The 17,929-nt window shown below is 43.1% G+C and overlaps 1 protein-coding gene and 1 long non-coding RNA gene across 2 annotated transcripts in view; one reads left to right on the top strand and one right to left on the bottom strand.

Annotated features, from left to right (window-relative positions):
• Positions 1-17,929, top strand: part of LOC115476807 (IgGFc-binding protein-like) — a 388,452-nt gene that overhangs the window by 82,560 nt on the left and 287,963 nt on the right. The window lies entirely within an intron of this gene.
• LOC115476486 lies at positions 3,305-8,031 on the bottom strand. The gene is made up of 3 exons (XR_003943185.1): positions 7,998-8,031; positions 5,647-5,648; positions 3,305-3,373 (listed from the first exon to the last, which is right to left on the bottom strand). It is a non-coding gene; the product is annotated as an uncharacterized LOC115476486 (long non-coding RNA).

The raw sequence follows: 17,929 nt of genomic DNA, 5'->3' as shown, positions 1-17,929 counted from the left end.
CCAGGGACCTGCATACACGCAGGCCTCTAGGACTGGTTGCTGCTATATAACATTGGCACACCGGTTGACACCTGAAGACTAATCTCTCCAAAAACGTCCTTTATTGGAATAACCGCCTTTACTCACAGTTAACTGCAGATCAGAGGTTGTGCCCCACTGGCAACGAGTCTCCCTGGTACTGAGATGAGCAGTAGGTCAGAGCTGGCAGAATGCTGTACAATGCCCTCTTTCAGCCACATTCAAGGGAAGAACTAAGTTGTCTAACGTGGCTAACACAGGATAGGGAACTAAAACTGGCTTACAAAAATGGCCACTACCGCATGGACTACAACAGGAAACACAACAGGGCACACTCTGACCCAGTAGGTAGGGGGAAAAGCACCATGGGAGAAGAGCCTACCAACTACCAACATCGTGAGACTGTAACACAAGCTAATGAAATCACGGAGCCCAATACCCTACACCCACCACAATGCAATGCTGATGTGACCCTGTACTGCACCCGAGAGCCACATCTGACCCAGGGAAAGGCTGTGACAGGATCAAACACATTCTGTTGTCATGGAGGTGGGTACGGCATTTGAGGCTGGCATAGAGGCTGGAAAAAAAGTTTGTAAAGTGGGTTGTTTTTGGTGGGAGGGGGTTAGTGACCACTGGGGGAGTCCGGGGAGGTCATCCCCGATTCCCTCCAGTCCCCATCTGGGCAGTTGGAGCACTTTTTTGGGACTTGTTCGTGAAAAAAAAGGGTCCAAAAAAAGTGACCCAAAATCACGGTAAAAACACCTTTTTTTTCGATTATCAGCTAAAGACGCCCATCTCTCCTCGGCTGATAACCACGCCCCAGTTCCGCCTCCACCACGCCTCCGACACGCCCCCGTCAACTTTATTCGTTTCTGCGACGGAGTGCAGTTGGAAACGCCCAAAATCGGCTTTCGATTATACTGATTTGGGTGCCTTTGCGAGACAAACCTCTATCTCCCGATTTAGGTCGCACTATAGGCGTTTTTCTCTTTCGAAAATAAGCTGGATAGTATTTGCCTGATTTGCTTCTCCTGCCCTTGGATTTTGGACTTCAATTAATGGGAACATTTCTTGAAATTCATGTGTGGGGGGGGGGGGGGGGGGGGGGAGGGGGAGGAGATGTAATCATCCAGTCATTTCTCCATGTTCGGCCACTTCTGGTGCTGTGAGAGGACTGGTTTTGCAAGGTAATTGGGCACGGGAGTGACCCACTGTCTTTTGGATAGGGTGGGAGACAGGAGACCTGATCAGCAATATGATCAGGTGAAATTGCCTGGGATGGCAGGGAAGGATATAAGGTGAGACGGGTTGGTACTGTGGAGCTCTGGGATATATGTAAAACAGGGGGAGCAGTTTCTTCTTTTTTACTTAAAACTGTCAAATCATCTTCTTTGTCTAGTAAGTTAATCTGATCTAGCTTAGAGCTCCTAGCCTCTTTCTTTTTACCAATATCACAATTTCTTTTGTATGCTTGCATATACCAATTTTGTGCTTGCTCTAGTCCATTTTTCCCTGTTTCCTTTTGTGACTCTTTTCAAATGCTTCAGGGTTCCTAAGCAATTCATCACAAGAATTCACCATTAATTTTCCATCAAATCCAAATCTCTTTTCCCATTTTCTCAAATATTTTACATTTTCTGGATGCATCTTAAGCATAAATTTAGCATCACCTGTTAATGCTCTGCCATAATTATCATTGCAGTTAGAACAACAGCATAAACAATTGCAAAATCCTAATTTACAACACAAATTTCCCATTTGTCTGGACAATTTTATTTTTATTACATTTGTACCCTGCGCTTTCCCACTCATGACAGGCTCAATGCGGCAGGCAATGGAGGGTTAAGTGACTTGCCCAGAGTCACAAGGAGCTGCCTGTTCCTCAGCTCCCCAGGACCAAAGTCCACCACCCTAACCACTAGGCCACTCCTCCACTTCAATCAACAAAATGCTCTTAATTTTCCCTTTTTTTTTCTTACAAATTACACCAGTGAGTTCCCAGAACTCTGTCTAGACTGCTGTAAGAAAATTTCCAAGAACCTCGGGCTCCCTGAGCCTGGTCCAGACTCCTATGAAGGAAGATTCCCAGAACCTCGGGCTCCCTGCACCTGGTCTGGACTCCTATTATAGCTTTAAAGTGGCAGATGAAGTTCAATGTTGACAAGTGCAAAGTGATGCATGTGGGTAAGAGGAACCCGAATTATAGCTACGTCTTGCAAGGTTCCGCGTTAGGAGTTACGGATCAAGAAAGGGATCTGGGTGTCGTCGTCGATGATACGCTGAAACCTTCTGCTCAGTGTGCTGCTGCGGCTAGGAAAGCGAATAGAATGTTGGGTGTTATTAGGAAGGGTATGGAGTCCAGGTGTGCGGATGTTATAATGCCGTTGTATCGCTCCATGGTGCGACCGCACCTGGAGTATTGTGTTCAGTACTGGTCTCCGTATCTCAAAAAAGATATAGTAGAATTGGAAAAGGTACAGCGAAGGGCGATGAAAATGATAGTGGGGATGGGACGACTTTCCTATGAAGAGAGGCTGAGAAGGCTAGGGCTTTTTAGCTTGGAGAAGAGACGGCTGAGGGGAGATATGATAGAAGTGTATAAAATAATGAGTGGAATGGATCGGGTGGATGTGAAGCGACTGTTCACGCTATCCAAAAATACTAGGACTAGAGGGCATGAGTTGAAGCTACAGTGTGGTAAATTTAAAACGAATCGGAGAAAATTTTTCTTCACCCAACGTGTAATTAGACTCTGGAATTCGTTGCCGGAGAACGTGGTACGGGCGGTTAGCCTGACGGAGTTTAAAAAGGGGTTAGATAGATTCCTAAAGGACAAGTCCATAGACCGCTATTAAATGGACTTGGAAAAATTCCGCATTTTTAGGTATAACTTGTCTGGAATGTTTTTACGTTTGGGGAGCGTGCCAGGTGCCCTTGACCTGGATTGGCCACTGTCGGTGACAGGATGCTGGGCTAGATGGACCTTTGGTCTTTCCCAGTATGGCACTACTTATGTACTTATGTACTTATGTACTTATTTCAGTAGCCGTCTCGCACAGGATATGGTCTTAGATGAATCCCTGATTCATCTCACATAAAACAAAACTGAGAAAAACGAACAACAAAAACCCACAGACTTACCAGAATCCTGTGAGCTGTCTCCGGTCTCAATTTGGATTGGAACCATCACCTTCCCGGGCCACAGAAAGATCAGCCTCTTTTTTCGGTATTACCACTGGAGAACTTTCTGTAGGGATGGTCTTCGACCATGTGCGCAGTTTCAATCTCGACCCTGTAGCCAGGGAAGGGTATTGGTTTCCAGCTCGAAGGACCAAAATGTTATGGAAATTTTCTTCTTACCGAAGTAGAGGAGTGTGGTAGCCGTGTTAGTCCACTCTTAAGGTTATCAATAGAAATCAAACAAAATAAAACATGGAAAAGAAAATAAGATGATACCTTTTTTATTGGACATAACTTAATACATTTCTTGATTAGCTTTCGAAGGTTGCCCTTCTTCCTCAGATCGGAAATAAGCAAATGTGCTAGCTGACAGTGTATATAAGTGAAAACATTCAAGCATTACTATGACAGTCTGACAGGGTGGGAGGAGGGGGGTGGGTAGGAAGTATGCATGGGGACATTAAAGCATATCATTGATATTCTAACAGGATGGGTGTATAAAGCTGTATGTCTCTGTTGATCACCCTCCCCTCACCTATCCACACCCATCCTGTTAGAATATCAATGATATGCTTTGATGTCCCCATGCATACTTCCTACCCACCCCCCTCCTCCCACCCTGTCAGACTGTCATAGTAATGCTTGAATGTTTTCACTTATATACACTGTCAGCTAGCACATTTGCTTATTTCCGATCTGAGGAAGAAGGGCAACCTTCGAAAGCTAATCAAGAAATGTATTAAGTTATGTCCAATAAAAAAGGTATCATCTTATTTTCTTTTCCATGTTTTATTTTGTTTGATTTATTATTTATTTATTTATTTAATTGCATTTGTATCCCACATTTTCCCACCTATTTGCGGGCTCAGTGTGGCTTACAATACATTGTAAATGATGGAAGTAAAATTTGTTACATTACGATTATGGTTTACATTGTGAATAGTTAAGGAAGACAGAGTCAGATCAATCACCTTTGGGGCATAGAAGCTTAAGGATATGACGTTGGGGAATTACTACGCTGATCGAGTAATAGCAAGAGGGCGATGGGGTAGACATTTTTTATCTGTGGGTAGATTGTTGAATGGGGGAGAGTACGGGGAAGTGGAGTACATGGGGTAATATCTTGAGGCTTTGTTATGGTGTATATGGGATTTATATGTTTTGATCCTTGTGGTATGTTTTGTCAAAGAGATAGGTCTTCAATCGTTTGCGGAAGTCTGTCAACTCATAGACCGCTCTCAGGCCGCGTGGCAGTGCATTCCAGAGTTGCGTGCTCTTGTAGGAGAAGGTTGATGCATGTAGTACTTTATACTTTATGCCTTTGCACTTAGGGAAGTGGAGGTTGAGGAAAGTTCTGGATGATTTTTTGGCGTTTCTAGGTGGCAGGTCTACTAAGTCAGACATGTATGCTGGGGCTTCACCGTGAATGATTTTGTGCACTAACGTGCATATTTTAAAGGTGATACGTTCCCTGAGTGGGAGCCAGTGTAGTTTCTCGCGCAATGGTGCTGCGCTTTCGTATTTTGGTTTTCCGAAGATGAGTCTGGCTGCTGTATTTTGGGCTGTCTGAAGTTTTCTCATTATTTGTTCTTTGCAGCCTGCGTATAATGAGTTGCAGTAATCTAGATGGCTTAATACGAGTGATTGTACCAGGTTGCGGAAGACAGATCTTGGAAAGAATGGTTTTATTCTTTTCAGCTTCCACATGGAGAAGAACATCTTTTTTGTTGTGTTGTTCACGTGAGTCTCAAGTGTAAGGTAGCGGTCGATTGTTACTCCCAGGATTTTTAAATTTTCTGAAATTGGCAAGTTTAGTTTAGGTGTGTTGATAGCAGTAAATTTTGTTGTGTTGTATTAGGAGGTTAATATGAGGCATTGAGTTTTTTCTGCGTTCAATTTCAGTCGGAATGCGTCTGCCCAGGTGTTCATGATGTGTAGACTTTGGTTGATTTCGTTGGAGATTTCGTTGATGTTTTGTTTAAAAGGAATATATATCGTTACATCATCGGCATATATATAAGGGCTGAGGTTATGGTTTGATAGAAGTTTTGCTAGTGGGGTCATCAGTAGGTTGAAAATTGTTGGTGAGAGGGGAGATCCCTGCGGTACTCCGCACTCAGGTGTCCATGCAGCAGATGTGGTTGAATTTGATGTGACTTGGTATGAGCGTGAGGTTAAGAACCCCTTGAACCAATTTAGGACATTGCCTCCGATGCCGAAATATTCAAGAATGTGTAATAGGATTCCGTGGTCAACCATGTCAAAGGCACTTGACATGTCAAATTGTAGGAGGAGTATGTTGGAGCCTGTTGCGATCCGTTGCTTAAATTTGGTCAGTAGGGTAGTTAGTACTGTCTCTGTGCTGTGATTCGAACGGAATCTTGATTGGGCGTCATGCAGTATTGAGAACTTGTCGAGATAACTTGTGAGTTGTTTAGTTACCACTCCTTCTGTTATTTTGGTTATTAGTAGTATGGATGCAACTGGTCTGTAGTTAGTTATTTCACTAGCGTTTTTCTTTGTGTCTTTGGGTATTGGGGTGAGTAGGATTTTTCCTTTTTCCTTTGGGAAAAGTCCGTTTTGTAGCATGAAATTCAGGTGGTTTGTTAAGTCTAATATGAATTGATGAGGAGCTGATTTCATGAGTTTGCTTGGGCAGATGTCTAGTTTGCATTGGGATTTGGCGAATCTTTTAAGCGTTTTAAAGATAAGGTCTTCTGACAGTACTTCGAATTCGGTCCAGATCCTGTCTGCTGGGTGTATTCCGTCTTCAGGGTCTAGACAGTTCAGGAATATGGTGTATTCGGTAGGGCTGGTAGGTATTCTAAGTCGTAGTTGTGTGATTTTCTCCTTGAAGTAGTTCGCGAGGTCGTCGACCCCCGGTATTTCATTGTTATTGTTTGTAACAGGTGTAGTGTCTAGCAGCTTATTTACAAGGTGGAAGAGTTTGTGCGTGTCTTTGTAGTTTGGTCCGATCATAGTTTTATAGTGTATTCTTTTAGTCTGTTTTATGGTGTATTTGTATTTCCTCCGAAGTGATTTCCATGCATTCAGTGTGTGTTCATCTTTCTTTTTGGTCCATGCGCGTTCTAGTTTTCTGACTTGCGTTTTGAGTTCTTTCAGCTCTTCGGTGAACCATGGATTAGATTTTTTTCTGTGCGATGTTCTAGTTTGGAATGGGGCTATTGTGTCTAATGTTGTTTCACATATGTTATCCCATTCTAGGAGGAATTGTACGGTGTTAGTGTTTACTGGCCATTCGTTTTGGTAGACCTGTTGCCAGAATGATGTAGGGTCTATCTTTCCTCTCGTAGTGTATGTTGTTCGTTCGTTTTTGTTGACTGCGTTTCTGTGTGTTTTTCGCCAGAGGAGGGAGACATGTGCTTTATAGTGGTCTGTCCATGGTGTGGGTATCCATCTTGTGTCTGTGAGTAGGATAGTTGAGTCTTGGTCGAATCTGTGTGTGATGATGTCTAGTGTGTGTCCTTTTTCGTGTGTTGGTTGGGTGTTTGGAGCATGTAAGTCCCATAATTTTAGGAATTCTTTACATTCTAGTGTGTTTTTTGAAGTGTCGTCTTCAAGATGTAGGTTGATGTCTCCTATAATGAAGATATTGGAGGCCGAGACACATGTGTTCGAGATGAAGTCCATGAGTTGCGTTTGGGAGTCTTTCCATTTTCCTGGTGGTCTGTAGAATAAAATTGTATTGAGGTGTCCTTGTAGGTTCGGATGATTGATTCTTGTCGAGGCGATTTCGAGTTGTGGTGAGGTGGATTCACCAGTAGTTGTGATGGTGAACTTGGATTTGTAAATTATGGCTATTCCGCCACCTCTTTTTCCGTTTCTTGTCCAGTGGGTGATTTTGTAGTCTGGCGGGCATGTGTTTTTGATGGCGGGGTCTGTGGGGCCGTGAAACCATGTTTCCGTGATGAATAGAAGGTCTAGTTTCTCTGTGGTAGTCCAGTCTAGTATGTCTATGGAATTGCTTACTGCTGATCTTGCATTGATGTATCCTATTCGGATTGAGCGGTATGGTTCTGTGGGGAGGTTAGATGTGTTTATTTTTATTAATTGTCTGTTTCCTCGGTAGTTGGATTTGTTGTTGTTGGTTTTCTTCTCTTTCTGTTGGTGGTGTTCGTAGGTGGAGACGTTGCCTTTTGGTTGGTTATTGTTTTTTTGGTTAGGTGAGTTGTTGGTAGGTTGTATGTATAGTTGGTGTGTTGTGGTTGGATTGCTGTAGAAGTTAGGGGTGGTCCATGCGTAGTGGATTATAGGAATGAGATAGATTATTATCAGTAATTTATTAGTGTTCATGTTGGGTTTATGTGGATGGTGTTCGGGGGAGTGTGGGTAGTGTTGGTGGTATCAGTAGTATTTGTGGAGGTGTTGGTTGGTGTTGGTGATATTTGTAGCATGTACTGGGAGTTGTTTGAGCGTGTTATAGGCCTATACACTGTTAAAGCAATTAGATGAGATCTTTAGAGCATTAGAAGAGAGTCTTTCGGCATGCAATCATCTAATGTATATAACGCATTTAGTCATTTAAAGAAAGTTCTTTAGACAAGCTATGCAGCCTATTAGCAATTGAAGCATTTAGATGAAGCATTTAGCGTAGTTATGACATTTAAAAGGAGTCTTTCAGCATGCATAAGCGTAAGTTCTGGGTAGAGCAGTCATTTAAAGAGAGTCTTTCAGACACGCTATGAATCAAATTAGCGATTAAGCTTTTAGATGAAGCGTTTAGATTAATTATAACATTGAAACATTATCTATTGATAACATTATCTATTGATAACCTCTTACCGAAGAAACTCGCAGAACTCTGGGTTCAATCATATAAAGATCTTTATTTGTAAATCAATCCTACATGCAGGGAGACCACTGAACATAAGGAAAACTCAGTCCACAGTCTGTCTATACTGATTCAATATAACCTTAAATAGCCAGGAATACTGTTAATTCACAATCACCAGGTGCTATAGTTCTGGTTAACAAATAACAAGAGAAGAAAGAAAATATAATGATTCCTTTCTTTGCCCTTCCAGCTACTTTTTAGATAAGGCATATACTCCTCCTTCATTCTCTCAGTTAATTAAAACATTCCAAATCGAACGGCGCCATCCAAATAGATGGCCGGCCATCATTTGTTTCGCTAATACGGTTTGGGCCGGCCAAATGTCAGAGATGGCCGGGTTTGAGATGGCCGGCATCGGTTTTCACCGATAATGGAAACCGATGCCGGCCATCTCAAACCAGGCCAAATCCAAGGCATTTGCTCATGGGAGGGGCCAGCATTTGTAGTGCACTGGTCCCCCTGACATGCCAGGACACCAACCGGGCACCCTAGGGGGTACTGCAGTGGAGTTCAAAAATTACTCCCAGGTGCATACCTCCCTTTCCTTGTGTGCTGAGGCCCCCAAACCACCCCAAACCCACTACCCACAACTCTACACCATTACTGTAGCCCTTATGGGTGAAGGGGAGGCACCTACATGTAGGTACAGTGGATTTGGGGGGGGGGGGGTTGGAGGACTCCCATTTACCACTACTATTACTACTACTACTATTTAGCATTTCTATAGCGCTACAAGGCATACGCAGCGCTGCATAAACATAGAAGAAAGACAGTCCCTGCTCAAAGAGCTTACAATCTAATAGACAAAAAAAAAAAATAAAGTAAGCAAATCAAATCAATTAATGTGAACGGGAAGGAAGAGCGGAGGGTAGGTGGAGGCGAGTGGTTACAAGTGGTTACGAGTCAAAAGCAATGTTAAAGAGGTGGGCTTTCAGTCTAGATTTAAAGGTGGCCAAGGATGGGGCAAGACGTAGGGGCTCAGGAAATTTATTCCAGGCGTAGGGTGCAGCGAGACAGAAGGCGCGAAGTCTGGAGTTGGCAGTAGTGGAGAAGGGAACAGATAAGAAGGATTTATCCATGGAGCAGAGTGCACGGGAAGGGGTGTATGGAAGGACGAGTGTGGAGAGATACTGGGGAGCAGCAGAGTGAGTACATTTATAGGTTAGTAGAAGAAGTTTGAACAGGATGCGAAAACGGATATGGAGCCAGGGAAGGGTCTTGAGGAGAGGGGTAGTATGAGTAAAGCGACCCTGGCGGAAGATGAGACGGGCAGCAGAGTTTTGAACCGACTGGAGAGGGGAGAGGTGACTAAGTGGGAGGCCAGCAAGAAGCAGATTGCAGTAGTCTAAACGAGAGGTGACAAGGGTGTGGATGAGGGTTTTGGTAGAGTGCTCGGAAAGAAAGGGGCGGATTTTACGGATGTTGTAAAGAAAGAAACGACAGGTCTTGGCAATCTGCTGGATATGAGCAGAGAAGGAGAGAGAAGAGTCAAAGATGACCCCAAGGTTTCGAGCTGAGGAGACAGGGAGAATGAGAGAGCCATCAACAGAAACAGAAAACGGGGGGAGCGGGGAGGTGGGTTTGGGGGGGGAAATGAGAAGCTCGGTTTTGGTCATATTTAATTTCAGGTGGCGTTGAGACATCCAGACAGCAATGTCAGACAAGCACAAGTATAACAGGTGGTGGGGGGGGGGGGGTTTGGGCCTGGGTCCACCTGCCTAAAGTGCACTGCACCCACAAAAAACTGCTCCATGGGCCTGCATACTGCTGTCAGGGAGCTGGGTATGACATTTCAGGCTGGCATAGAGGCTGGCAAAAAAATATTTTTCTTTTTTTTTTTTTTGGGTGGGAGAGGGTTAGTGACCACTGGGGGAGTAAGGGGAGTTCATCCCCGATTTCCTCCGGTGGTCATTTGGTCAGTTGGGGCACCTTTTTGAAGCTTGGTCCTGAAAAATGGGACCAAGTGAAGCCGGCGAAATGCTCGTCAAGGCCGGCTTTTTTTTTCCATTATCGGGCGAAGCCGGCCATCTCGTACCACGCCCCCGTCCCTCCTTCGCTACCCTACCTGTCACTACCTACCCTCTTGAAGTTTGGCCAGCTCCACAACAGAAAGCAGTTGGCACCAGCCAAAATCGGCTGTCGATTATACCGATTTGTGTCAGAAGATGGCCGGCGATCTCCTTTGAAAATAAGCTGGATAGTAAACTAGCAGAAAAAAATGGACTTATATTTCAGTTTAAATGGATTAGGAAAATGAAGATGTAAAGTGTCACAAATGCCTCTACTTCTACTAGCAACCTGGACCCAATTTGATAACTTGACTAGAGTTGACCCATATAGCACCTTAAATACCAATGTGCAAACCATAAATTGAACATAAGCCTTAATTGGTAACCAGTGGAGGGACCGCATTGGAGGAGAAACCATATCTGTTTTACAAACTGAAAATATCAGGTGAGCAGCTGTATTTTTGATTGGATTTTCTCAACAAGGTTTTTTTTGACAACCTGCATAAATACTATTAAAATAGACTAAAATTGATAGAAGTAAACTCTGAACAAAGAGGAAAGGTCCCACTGAACTTTCTTTTTGAGAAGTTCCAAGAGAAGAGAACATTTCTCTGTTATTTTCTGTTCCTTGGCTGCTGGAGACATAGCTCATCCAGCGACCTCAATTAAGTGTTAATTAAGGTGTGGGGAAGTAGAATACTACTTGCATAGATTGCTGAGTCAGCTTCAGAGAGCCTGATTAAAAGAGGCTCCGTACATTCAAAACTATATAAAGAGGAAAGGTCATACTGAACTTTCTTTCTGAGAAGTTCCGAGAGAAGAGAACATTTCTCTGGTAAGTGAACGTTATTTTGCTTTATGCTTTGGGAACTTAAAGATTGGGGTTTAAAGTAGGAAATGTAGGTTAGTGTTAGGCAAAATAAAAATAAAAAAAGCAAATTTTATCAACTAATCTCCATAGTCTTTTCCACTTATTTTTAAAAACTTTGTACCACAGCATTAACAGATAGAATCTAACAGGCACTGCAGGATCTAGTTTAGTCTTCCCACCCCTAGGACAACTCTTCATTAATAATCAGTTATTGTAATTAGGGTAACAAGCGAGGAGTGCTGTTACAGAGTTTTAAATACATTTCATTATCATTTAAGAAGGAAACACTAACTAAATCATACAATATACTATCCTGCTTATAATCGAAAGAGAAAAACACCTATATTGCGACCCAAATTGGGAGATGGGCGTCTTTCTCCCGTGGGCGCCCAAATTGGTATAATCAAAAGCAAATTTTGGACGTTTCCAACTGCAATCCGTCACAGAAACGGGTAAGTTGATGGGGGCGTGTCGGAGGCGTAGTGAAGGTGGAACTGAGGCATGGTTATCGGCCGAGGAGAGATGGGCGTCTTTAGCTGATAATCGAAAAAAGGCGTTTTTACCGCGATTTTGGGTCACTTTTTGTGGACCCTTTTTTTTCACAAAAAAGTCCCAAAAAAGTGCCCCAACTGACCAGATGACCACTGGAGGGAATCGGGGATGACCTCCCCGGACTCCCCCAGTGGTCACTAACCCCCTCCCACCAAAAAAACTTTTTTTTCCAGCCTGTATGCCAGCCTCAAATGCCATACCCACCTCCATGACAGCAGAATGTGTTCTATCCTGTGACAGCCTTTCCCTGGTTCTGATGTGGCTCTCGGGTGAGTGTGACACCTTTTCTGTTATGCGCACTGCAGAGTCACATCAGCAATGTATTGTGGTAGGTGTAGGGTATTGGGCTCTGTGATTCCACTAGCTTGTGGCAAATGCTCACGATGTTGGTAGTTGGTAGGCTCTACTCCCATGGTGCTTTTCCCTCTGCTGGGTCAGAGTGTGTCCTGTTTTGTTTCCGGTAGTCCATGAGGTAGTGGCCATTTTTGTAAGCCAGGTTTAGATCCCTTTCACGAGTTAGCCACGTTACAGAACTTAGTTCTTACCTTGAATGAGGGCATTGTACAGCATTCTGCCAGCTCTGACCTACTGCTAATCTCAGTACCAGGGAGACTCTTTGCCAGTGGGGCACAACCTCTGATCTGCAGTTAACTGTGAGTAAGCATGCTTATTCCAATAAAGGACGTTTTTGGAGAGATTAGTCTTCAGGTGTCAACTGCTGTGCCAATGTTATATAGCAGCAGCAGGTCCTAGAGGCATGCATGTATGCAGGTCTCTGGAGCACTTTTAGTGGGTACCGCAATGCACTTCAGCCAGGTGGACCCAGGCCTATTCCCCCTACCAGTAACACTTGTGCTGGTAAATGGGAGGTCTCCAAAACCCACTGTACCCACATGTAGGTGCCCCCTTCACCCTTAAGAGCTATGGTAGTGTTGTACATTTGTGGGTAGAGGGTTTTGGGGGAGGGGTTGGGTGCTCAGCACCCGTGGTAAGGGAGCTATGCATGTGGGAGCGTTGTCTGAAGTCCACCGCACTGACTTCTAGGGTGCCCAGTTGGTGTCCTGGCATGTCAGGGGGGCGAGTGTACTACGAATCGTGGCCCCTCCCACGACCAAATGGCTCAGATTGGGACGTTTTTGAGCTGGGCATTTTTAGTTTCCATTATCGCTAAAAAAAACAAACGCCCAGCTGAAAAACGTCCATTTTTTCGAAAATACGGTCTGTCCCGCCTCTTCACTTACCCGTTTTCGGACATAGACGCCCATGGAGATAGGTGTTCACGTTCAATTATGCCCCTCCACATAACCTAAAATACACTTTTATATTAGGCTAATATCATTAATACTGTAGCAAGTTTTAAATTATTGAAAAACTCAAAAACACTAAGATGGAGTCAGCAGTCCAGCAGCGAGAGGGGTGCTATCCAGTCTTTTGCATTGAGTGTCACATGTATGATTATCTCCCAGTTGGTGAGATGTCATATGTGTGTGCCCGATGCAAAGAGCTCCTAGCTCTCAGGGAACGTGTGCATTCTCTTGAGGCTAGAGTAGCAGACTTGGTGGAGCTGAGGGAGACAGAGAGGTACATATAGGAGACCTACAGGGATGTTATAGAGAAGTCCCCCCTCCAGTCTGGTAGCCCCTGTGCTACCTTGGAGGAGGGAGGTCTCCTAGAAGGAGAGCATCACCCTGGTGAAGTAGGAAGTACTCCTGTAGCCAGGACCTGCCCACCAGGGGATGTACTATCCTCTCGCACCGAGGATATGTCTCCAAGTGCTGCCCGGGAGGGAAAGGTTAGGACAGCTGTTGTAGTTGGTGATTCGATCATTAGGCATATAGATAGCTGGGTGGCTGGTGGACGTGAGGATCACCTGGTGACTTGCCTGCCTGGTGCGAAGGTGGCGAACCTCATGCATCACCTAGATAGGATTTTAGATAGTGCTGGGGAGGAGTCGGCTGTCTTGGTACATGTGGGTACCAATGACATAGGAAAATGTGGGAGAGAGGTTCTGGAAGCCAAATTTAGGCTCTTAGGTAGAAAGCTCAAATCCAGACCCTTTAGGGTAGCATTTTCTAAAATGCTACCCGTTCCACGCATAGGGCCAAGTGACAGGCAGAGCTATGGAGTCTCAATGCATGGATGAGACGATGGTGCAGAGAGGAGGGTTTTAGATTTGTTAGGAACTGGGCAACATTCTGGGGAAGGAGGAACCTATTCCGAAAGGATGGGCTCCACCTTAATCAGGGTGGGACCAGGCTTCTGGCATCAGCATTTAAAAAGGAGATAGAGCAGCTTTTAAACTAGAAATGGGGGGAAGGCCGACAGTCGCTCAAAAGCGAATGGTTTGGGATAAGGTATCTTTCAAAGATATCACCAAAACAGGGAAGATAGGGTATCCTGATAGTGAGGTTGCAAAAGAGACCATAGTAGATCAGGTGTCCCTAAATAAAAATAAAAATCAGACAAAAGATTGCAAATTAGTACTGTCAAGTACTAAGCATGATGTAAATAAAGGCAACAAACACAGTTTGAAATGTCTATATGCGAATGCCAGGAGCCTAAGAAATAAGATGGGAGAGTTAGAAGATATTGCTCTAAATGAAAAATTAGATATAATAGGCATCTCTGAGACCTGGTGGAAGGCAGATAACCAGTGGGACACTGTTATACCGGGGTACAAATTATATTGCAGTGATAGGGTGGATCGAATTGGTGGAGGGGTAGCATTGTATATTAACGAGAGCCTTGAATCAAATAGATTGAAAATTTTGCAGGAAACAAAACACTTCTTGGAATCACTGTGGATTGAAATTCCATGTGTAAAGGGGAAAAGGATAATGATAGGAGTGTACTACCGTCTGCCTGGCTAGCATGAAGAGACGGATGCAGAAATGCTAAAGGAAATTAGGGATGCAAACAAACTGGGCAACACAATAATAATGGGTGATTTCAATTACCCCAATATTGACTGGGTAAATGTAACATCGGGACACGCTAGGGAGGTAAAATTCCTTGATGAAATCAAGGACAGCTTTATGGAGCAGCTGATACAGGAACCGACAAGAGAAGGAAAAATTCTAGACCTAGTCCTTAGTGGAGCGAATGATCTGGTGCGGGAGGTAATGGTGCTGATAACAGTGATCATAATATGATTGGATTTGATATTAGCTTTGAAGTAAGTATACATAGGAAATCAAATACGTTAGCGTTTAACTTTAAAAAAGGAGACTATGATAAAATGAGAACGGTGAAAAGAAAACTTAGAGGAGCAACTGCAAGTGTCAAAAATTTACATCAGGCGTGGATGCTGTTCAAAAACACCATCCTGACGGAAGACCAAACGACAGCTGGCATGCTTAAACAGTGAGGTGAAGGAAGCTATTAGAGATAAAAGAAAATCCTTCAGAAAATGGAAGAAGGAACCGACTGAAAATAATAAGAAACGGTATAAGGAATGTATATGGAATAGCCATAATTTACAAATCTGACTTCACCATCACAACCACAGCTGAATCCATCCTACCACAACTTGAAATTGCCTCGGTAAGAATCAGCCACCCAAATCTGCAAGATCACCTCAACACAATCTCACTCTACAGACCACCAGGCAACTAGCAAGATGCCCAAACACACTTTATGGACTTCATCTCGAACACTTGTGTTTCCACCGCAAACCTTATCATAATAGGAGACATCAACTTGCACCTTGAAGATCTTACCTTAACAAGCACACAAGAATGCAAAGAGTTCCTACAACTATGGGATCTTCAAAAACCAAATACACAACCAACACACATAAAAGGACACACACTAGACATTATCACACACAAATTCGATCCAGACTCAAATCTTCTACTAACAGACACAAGATGGACACCTGCACCATGGTCAGACCACTATAAAGCATACATCTCCCTCCAATGGCGAACGAAAGACACAATTAACAAACAAGAACGAAAAACCTACACCACGAGAGGAAAAATAGACCCGATAATATTCTGGCAACAGATCTACTAAAACGGATGGACAACAAGAGCAGACACAATCCAATTCTTACAAGAATGGGACGATAAATGTAGAACAATACTAGACAACATTGCCCCAATTTAAACCAGGAACATCACACAGGAAGAAACCAACACCATGGTTCACCGAAGAACTGAAAAAACTCAAAACACAAGTTAGTAGATTAGAACGTGCGTGGAATAAAAAGAAAGACGACCCAACACTTAACGCCTGGAAACAACTTCAAAGAAAATATAAGTATAACATAAGGCAAACCAAAATATTATTCTATAAAAAAGATATCAGACCGAATTACAAAGACACACACAAACTCTTCCAACTCGTGAATAAATTACTAGATACCACACCAATCACAACCAACAACAAAGACACACCAGGAGCAGACAAGCTCACGAAATACTTCAAAGAGAAAATCGTACAACTACGACTTAAAATACCAGACAGCAATACAAACTATGCCACACTCCTCGACTGTCTAGATCCAGAACCAGGTGTACACCCAGCAGACAGAACCTGGACCAATTTCGAGATACTATCAGAGGATCTTATCTCCCAAACGCTCAAAAGATTTGCCAAATCTCACTGCAAATTAGATATGTGCCCAAACAACCTCATAACATCTGCCCCTCATCAATTTATAATAGACCTCATGAACCACGTAAACTATATGCTACAAATCAGACTCTTCACGAAGGAAAAAGGAAACATTCTACTTACTCCAATACCCAAAGATGCAAAGAAGAGCGCCAGTGAACTAACTAACTACAGGCCAGTAGCATCCATACCCCTAATAACCAAACTGACGGAAGGGATGGTAACCAAACAACTCACAAATTATTTAAACAAATTCTCAATACTACACGATTCCCAGTCAGGATTTCGGTCCAACCATAGCACAGAAACAGTACTAGTTACTCTCATGAATAAATTTAAACAAACAATTGCAACTGGCAAGAATATACTACTGCTACAATTTGATATGTCTAGCACCTTCGATATGGTTGATCATGGGATACTATTACATATCCTCGAGTATTTCGGAATTGGAGGAAATGTTCTCAACTGGTTCAAGGGGTTTCTAACCACATGATCATATCAATTGACATCTAATTCGACTACATCATCTCCATGGACACCTGAATGTGGAGTTCCACAGGGATCCCCCTCTCACCGACTCTATTCAACTTAATGATGATACCCTTCGCGAAACTACTATCAAACCAGAACCTGAACCCATACATATACGCAGATGACGTAATGATCTACATTCCATTTAAGCATGATCTAAAGGAAATTTCCGACGACATCAACCAAAGCCTACATATCATGCACATATGGGCGGACGCGTTCAAGCTGAAACTCAACACAGAAAAAACCTAATGCCTAATACTCACCTCACAACACAACATGAACAAATTCACCACCATTGACACACCAAAACTGAATCTTCCAATCTCGGACACCCTAAAAATTCTTGGAGTTACCATTGATCGACACCTAACACTTGAGAGTCACGCGAAAAACACAACCAAGAAGATGTTCCACTCAATGTGGAAATTGAAGAGTAAGACCTTTTTTTCCCAAGAACCGTCTTTCGCAACCTGGTACAATCAATGGTACTCAGCCACCTAGATTATTGCAATGCACTCTACGCTGGTTGCAAAGAACAAATAATCAAGAAACTTCAGACAGCTCAGAACACTACAGCCAGACTTATATTCGGTAAAACAAAATACGAAACTGCTAAACCCCTACGAAAAAAGATGCACTGGCTTCTACTTAAAGAAAGTATTACATTCAAAGTATGCATCCTAGTTCATAAAATTATTCATGGAGACGCACCAACCTACATGTCAGACCTGATAGACCTACCACCCAGGAATGCTAAAAAATCATCTCGCACATTCCTCAATCTTCATTTCCCAAATTGCAAAGGTCTCAAATACAAACTAACGCATGCGTCAACCTTTTCCTACCTGAGCACACAATTCTGGAATGCGCTGCCGTGCAAATTAAAAACGATCTATGAATTAGCTAACTTCCGAGTTCTACTGAAGACTCATCTCTTTAACAAAGCATATAACAATGATCAACAAATATAAACTCCTATACGCACATCCAAAACTGCCTCTACTATATCTACTTGCCAAAATGCTACCATGTTTTTTTCACTATCATGATACCCAAGATCCTGTAACTACTACTAAATGTATACTTTCTTATACAACTCTTATATATTTCTTAAATACTTCTTAATATGTTTGTTTGTTAATATACTATCATGTTTTATCATTATCATGCTACCCAAAATCCTTCAGTTATCACTATATGTATACTTTTTCATGTATTTCTGTTACTCATGATGTATTGTAAGCCACATTGAGCCTGCAAAGAGGTGGGAAAACGTGGGATACA

Source organism: Microcaecilia unicolor, chromosome 8, assembly GCF_901765095.1.
Source record: "Microcaecilia unicolor chromosome 8, aMicUni1.1, whole genome shotgun sequence".
Classification (NCBI taxonomy): Eukaryota; Metazoa; Chordata; class Amphibia; order Gymnophiona; family Siphonopidae; genus Microcaecilia; species Microcaecilia unicolor.
Note: the sequence above shows the minus strand (reverse complement) of the source record. Positions and strands in the feature narration are given on the sequence as shown.